Genomic DNA, 7,066 nt, shown 5'->3' with positions numbered 1-7,066 from the left:
AGATAAATATCAGAATTGCCATAAATTGACTTAACCAATTTAGGCGACAAACTATCACTGCATGTACGTTCTAGTCTGTAACATCCCTATCTGGTGTCATTGAAAAAGTTTGGAATATATTTGATCAAATTGCTACTCCCAGCATGACACATCCCATCTACTTCAAGCCACCAACTGTTGTTTCTGCTTAACATCATTACCTTGTTATGATTTTTAAAAGCCAACCACACATTGAAATCATAATCAAACAAGTAATCTTCACCTATTTCTTTCAGGTCAATTTGCCCGACTTTGTAATTACTTGCACCATCACCAACACTGGCCAATTAAGGCCAATTATTATTTCAATACCAATGCACATCATTTCATATTGGTTACTCTCCCTGTGATTCTACCAACATATAGAGAAACCAACAAGAATGCAGCAAAAAAGTTACCTTGGATCGAATTCAATTTGGTTTCTGTAACACTGTACTTTAATCACTGCAACAGTGAGAGTCAACATTTGGTATTCTGCAACACATTAAATCATTATTACCATTAGCCATAAAATGTTGAGTGCCCCATCATTCATGTCAATAACAAAAGTAGTAGTTGAATAACATATTACATGCCACTCCTAACTTGGTTCATCATCCTCCATGCATCTGCATTTTCCTGTCATTTTTTTAAAAACACTAATATCAGTGCTTCATTAGACTTCTCTTCCTACATTGTTCCTTAATAACCTTTTGACATTAATCATCTCTTGTCCAGAATGGTGATCCAGGGCATATTAATCCAAGCACTGAAATTTCTGATTTTATGTGGTAAATCTCACTTTGGAGGAATTGAAATTTCATATTCTCTTCCATTGCTAGAGAATATTCAGCATTTTAAAGACAAAAAGTTGGCATGCAAAGGAAAACAACAAAAATTGCAGTTAACAACATATTAAACACCAGTCCAAGTTTGTTCATCATCCTCCATGCATTTGAATTTTCCTAATGTATTCTCAAACCCATTAATGTCAGTACTTCACTTAACTATTCCTCACACATTGTTTTGTTTTTCCATTAATCTAATCATCACTTCTCCACCAACCAGCTCAGAAATTTGTAAAATAATGTAGTCTTCTCCATTCAATATTACAGCATCCAAATATGCCAACATATCCATGTCAATAACAAAAGTGCTAATTAACAACATTTAACACACCACTCACTTTTTTTCATCATCCTCCATGTGTTTCTATTTTCCTATCATATTTTCAAACCCATTAATCAGCATTTCACTGAACTTCTGCTCCTAGCACATTGTTCAGTCATTACATTCTATCAGAGTTTCCTATATTGCCATTAATATTCTCTTGTCCAAAACACCATTTGAAAACCAGCTATGCAATTAAAACAGTTAAATATTAATGGACAGAGATCTTAAAAATTGCATGGGATTGAAGTATGGTCTTAAAAACAGGAACCGGGCTTTGAACTGGCCAGCTATCTAACTGGGTTTCAAACAGGAAACAGAATCAATGAACCAGAGTTGAAAAAAATACATAAAATGATTAGTTTTTAATGAAAAAATCACTTTAAGATTTAATATGGAAAAACACTTGTCCTTGTGGCTGTCCTGAAGGAAAACTCAGACCACTTGTATGCATTCAGAAAATAGTTATTTTGGGTTCAAATTGGGTGTAAGTTTCCCAGGCAGCGTGAATACAGTATTACAGTATACCCCACTACTAAATTTTCAGCATATAAACAGATAAATATACAAATAATGCAAATCTAAATTGTGACATAAATTTCCTTGCGAGTCAATTGCATTAAAAGATGCCTTGGTTTCAGCAAATAAATGACACCTTTTCAAGTGCATGTAGCACAAACAGCTGGCTGTAAAATTTCCAAGTCTTTTTGGTGTAAAAGTGATGGTTATGTTCTGAACTTAGAATACCTGTGTAAACAAAGATAGCAACTCAAATCTAAAGCACTATGACCAACATACAAGTACAGACATGAATGTTGTTATGTAGATGCAAACCAATTCTTTTAAGCATTTTGTCAATAGTTTTCATTCGAAGACATAACAACTTCAGAGATATAAATTTTGACTCTCGAGTCATAATTAAGAGAGGATTGTGATTTCCATGCATTAAGAAAACTTCACAACTGTTTACTGTGCATCTATAGTCATCATCAAAATAATAAACCTAAGTCTGTTGTGCATGTACAAGAAAATTCATTCAGAAATTTCATAAAAATTTAAGTCTCCTGTCCAGTCAGTTAGGGCCAGTTTGTACTGGTTAGGTACCGGTCTGGTCAGCAGGCTGGTTCAATACCATGCCCAGTCCAACAGGGCAATTTGAGCAGTTCCGATTTGGACAGGGCCTACATATGAAAAAGCATTCAAACAATTACATTGCTTTCTGATGTTGAATAATAAGACCCTAGTGCCTGTTTCTACTCAGACAAACCAATAGAACACTTGCACGATAAAGATAGGATTAACACCCAGGGGGGTCTATCAAAAATTCTCCAGACCTAAAGCTAAATTACTGGCACTTTTCGTTGTCTGAGACTGAGAAAGGGAAGCAAAAACACAGACTGGAATTTCAAATTGTAAACAATGAAAAAACATGGAAAGTTTTACTTCTACTGTCATTTCAGTGATCACTAAACAGCCTCCTCCAATCTCTTAAGAAGACCCTCAAGTTTGTCCAAGACTTTTTAGTGATTGTCCTGCCATATCTCTCAACATGGTTCTCAAAGGTAGAGTGCAATACTGATATGGAAATATGCATGGGTGATGAAATTTCTTGAAATAAAGAAAGACCCTCAAGTTTGTCCAAGACTTTTTAGTGATTGTCCTGCCATATCTCTCAACATGGTTCTCAAAGGTAGAGTGCAATACTGATATGGAAATATGCATGGGTGATGAAATTTCTTGAAATAAAGATGCACATTCAGCACCCAGAAGCATTGGAACCCACAATGGCAAGCTCACATATAGGGCAGAGATTTCCTTGTATGACTGGAACAAAGCATGTTGTACAATATGGACAGGACACATCCTTCTGACTGACCATGGTATATAGGTGTAAAAGTTGCTGCACCACCAACAAAAGGCTTTCTGAAGTCAAAGTCATAATTCAGTTTTTTGGCATCCTGCAGCTGCTTCTCGCATGCCTGCAGAACTTGTACCTTTGTTGAATGGTTTGCAGGGGTTCACTTTCCAATAGTCATCAAGCAAAGTTAGCTGTTGTACTGAAGCTCCCTCCTTTATAACAAACACCCATGGTATTCAGCAAAGCCAACCTCAAATGGAATTTTTGAAGGTTGCTATGACTAAAATAAACTGCGAGCTCTTTCTGTTGAACAGTATCATCCTTAACTTCCTTTCCCTTGACCTGCATCTGAAGACCCAGAACACAACTGCAAGCTCACATATAGCACATAGATTTCCCTTTATGATTGGAATAAAGTGTGGTGCACAATATGGAAAGGACACATACTTCTGACCACAGTATACAGGTGCAAAAGTTGCTGCAAAAACAACAAAAAGATTTCTGAAGTCATAATTCAGTGTTTTTAGCATCCTGCAACTGCCTCCCACATGCCTGCAGAACTTCTTGTGCCTTTGTTGCATGGTTTGCAGCAGGCTCATTTGCCAGCAGTTATCAAACCAAGTTAGCAGCTGTACAAGTTCCCTGGCAAACACCTATGGCATTCGGCAAAGCCAACCTCAAATGGACTTTTTGAAGGTTGCAATGAGTAAAATAGGCTGCAAGCTCTTGCTGTTCGACAGTATGATCCTTAACTTCCTCTTGACCTCCATTTGAAGACCCAGAACACATTCTTTAGCAATTCCAATCAATTTCTTCACCTTCTCAACTTCCTAAACGGAATCTACATCAATAACTGGAATTGTGTGCAAGATGGTAAGAAATTTCACTAAACTTCCCATCTGCTGTGGCTTTGTAAGCTAGTCTAAGTTTCTCATCTAATAAAAAAAAGTTTAAATATCAAAGCTCATGGACCTCTGAAATTTGAGCTAGCAGTCTCACTCCAGCCTCCCTCTATTGCTAAGAAGACCACAGAGAAGAAACAAATGCAGGAAGGTATGGCTGCCCATGTAAAGATCCAAAAACAAAGGTTTTAACTTTTAATGGAGTGAAATTCTTAATACCAAGTTGTTGAGAGCTGCATCGCCATATTAATGTTACGGGCAGCTGCATTCTCACCTGCGAGAAAAGATTTTCTGTATCCAGATTTGAATTACTGGCATACAAGGTGATGGCGTAACTAATGACATTATGAGTTGTAGCTGCAACATTCACAGCTTAGGCATCTGCAGGTAGCTTCAAATCTTTTAAATCCCATCCTACCTCATCTTCATTGTCTCCTCTCACTTCTCTATCATCGATCACTACAACCTCGCCATTTTGTTTTTCAACTCCAGAAGTGTCAAGGTCTTAACCCCTCATGGGTCGTGGCTCTACTAGTACATTTACAAATTAGATTGCAAAGGTGCTTCAAAAACAATACATTAAGGAGAAGAGAAAGGGAGAAAGTTCAAACCCCACAGCCAACATCCAAAGTTGTCCTGATGGTTCCACCACTTATTAGCACATCTATTTTGGGTGCATCTTTATGTGCATTTGTGGCTTCTTTAGCACAAGCGTACACCACAGAGATGATTCGGTTTTGTGCTTGTGCTGAGGTGAGAAATGGCATTTTATGAACAATGCTGCTCAATGTTCCTTGAACAGAGTTTATATTGTTATAATCCTTGTGCAATTCAGTACTAGTTTGGAGAATTGATGGCTATTTCATATTTGTACAGGTCATGCTCGGAGGCTATTTTGCTTTGAAAAGAGTTGAATATCCATCTACAGATTTATTGTATCCATTTCCATTTGGAATCAATAAACCATTAAAAAGTTTTTTCACCGCCTTTGGAAGTAATAAATACCCTATTGATATTCATTTTTATCTCTAGTATATCAGCATTATTTATGGAGGAACAGAAAAAGGGACTGATGTAGTATGGTCGGATGTGTGCCATCATTTTCTTAATTATAATTTATCACTTATATTCCCAGAATGACAGTCTGCAACTTGGTAAAACCCTGAAGTTGGACCAATGAACTAATTAGGCTGGTGAATTGGTGTCTCTGAATTATTTTTGTTGTCTTTGGAAGCAGTTAGTAATCTATTTAATTTGATATTTATCTCTATTATATGAACATCGTATATAGAAAGACAGAAAAATAGGACACGTCTAATATGTTTGTGGCAGTTTTCAGTTATAATTTAGTTTTCAGCATGGCACTACTGTTGTGTGCAATTCAGTACTAGTTTGGAGAATTGATGGCTTGGACTTTCCTTGATTGGATATGCTATGCCAATAGCAATTTGGCATGTTCTGTGATGATTAAGGCTAGATGTAAGAATTATTAATTAACATTATTTCATGCCAAGCAAATCTTCCCACAATTGTATTTAGGGAGGGCTAACCAAATTCATTTGAGTAGTGAATTTCCTTTAAAGCAGTCAAGGTAGTGATTGTACCGTGATTCAAATAGTTGAAAGACATTTATTTATCATAAGATGTGAATGGAAATGCCTCAGAAATCACTGAAATAATACTAGTATTCATGCTATCATAAAGGTGAATCCAATTTACCTCATTGGCCGAGAAAATAATTGTTCTTCTGACAACTAAGTTGAGCCATCTTCACCCAAGCTTGTAAGGGCACAGTCTATGGATTCCTATCATAGCTAATTCTAGGTGCCCATGCAGTAGTTGCATGAATAGTTAAAGAATTCCTCTTCCTCTTTGATCTGCTCCCTATTGACAGTCCATGAAACAACGACGCTGATCATTTAATTTCTGCAAGGTGGAAGAAACAAAATACCAAACCCAGGTAGTGGAATTACTTCCTTGCCATTCTCGTTTTTTTCTTGGAGGCCTTTGAGAGATGACATGGTTCCTTTATTGAGACTATTGAATGCAGAAGAGGTAGACTCTTCTTGACATCATTAACAACATGTGCTATCTATTTTCTAGACTGTAAGTTATCATAGACATTCTCCTATCTCCCCTCTACCTCCTGCCCAAAAGGTTTTCTTGCTTCTCATAAAGACAAACACATATAACTAGATAGATAGATAGTTCGAACATAAATTGCCTTAATGTATTTTGTAAAGTTTAAAGCGAGTTTTCCCATATCTAGCCTTTAGTTTTTACTAGAGATGCATGAAGCATTATATAAACACAATGCAATGTTTTGGGAATTCCATTCAAATGTGGAACATTACTATGGAAGCCAAGTTAAGCATTGATTTTAGACCTTGCATGCACATTTCATGGATTGTTGTAGTAGTGACATAAAAATAGACTAGGCCAGTTATATCATATCTGTCAAAGATAGTTTAACTCAAAGAATGAAACTGCCATTTAAGCTATAAACCTGACTAAATGGTCCAAACCTGAAACTGTGACCCTTCCTTGCAAGTTGTATGTGCTACCAATTAATCTAGTTAAATGGTTTTAGATTCAATACGAGAGTAATCTTATGGAGGAGCTATTGGGTTTGGAAAGTCACCACAGAACAAAGGCCATTGGGTTAATCTCCTAAAACAAGGTGTTAAAATAGTCTGCTGAGATGTACATTTTGCATCAGGATATCCCCTAGACTGATATATTTTTATGAGGAAGCAAAAACATGGAAAATGTTTGGTTAGGTAGGAATACAACTTGTCAATTTGGTCTAACTTGAGTGATTAAAAGAGAAGGTTGTTAGGCTCTCCACCATTTCATGGATTGATATAGAGATGAGACAAAGGAGGCTCTCTCTTGAGAATATAACGAATCTTATCTATGCATTCATAAGCAACATCTCACAAACACATTTGGCATCTAGCCTTTAGTTTTTACTAGAGATGCATGAAGCATTATATAAACACAATGCAATGTTTTGGGAAGTCCATTCAAACGTGGAACATTACTATGGAAGCCAAGTTAAGCATTGATTTTAGACCTTGCATGCACATTTCGTGGATTGTTGTAGTAGTGACATAAA

At 36.5% G+C, this 7,066-nt stretch overlaps 1 long non-coding RNA gene across 1 annotated transcript; it reads right to left on the bottom strand.

Annotated features, from left to right (window-relative positions):
* Nucleotides 1-255: 255 nt before the first annotated feature.
* On the bottom strand, nt 256-4,565 carry LOC149186633 (uncharacterized). The gene is made up of 2 exons (XR_016255706.1): nt 3,065-4,565; nt 256-513 (listed from the first exon to the last, which is right to left on the bottom strand). It is a non-coding gene; the product is annotated as an uncharacterized LOC149186633 (long non-coding RNA).
* Between the last annotated feature and the right edge of the window lie 2,501 nt (nt 4,566-7,066).

Source organism: Pinus tabuliformis, chromosome 3_1, assembly GCF_031772625.1.
Source record: "Pinus tabuliformis cultivar Carrire ecotype Pingquan chromosome 3_1, CPIR1, whole genome shotgun sequence".
In the NCBI taxonomy this organism is placed as follows: domain Eukaryota; kingdom Viridiplantae; phylum Streptophyta; class Pinopsida; order Pinales; family Pinaceae; genus Pinus; species Pinus tabuliformis.
The sequence above is the reverse complement of the archived record's forward strand: the minus strand, read 5'-3'. Positions and strand labels throughout refer to the sequence as shown.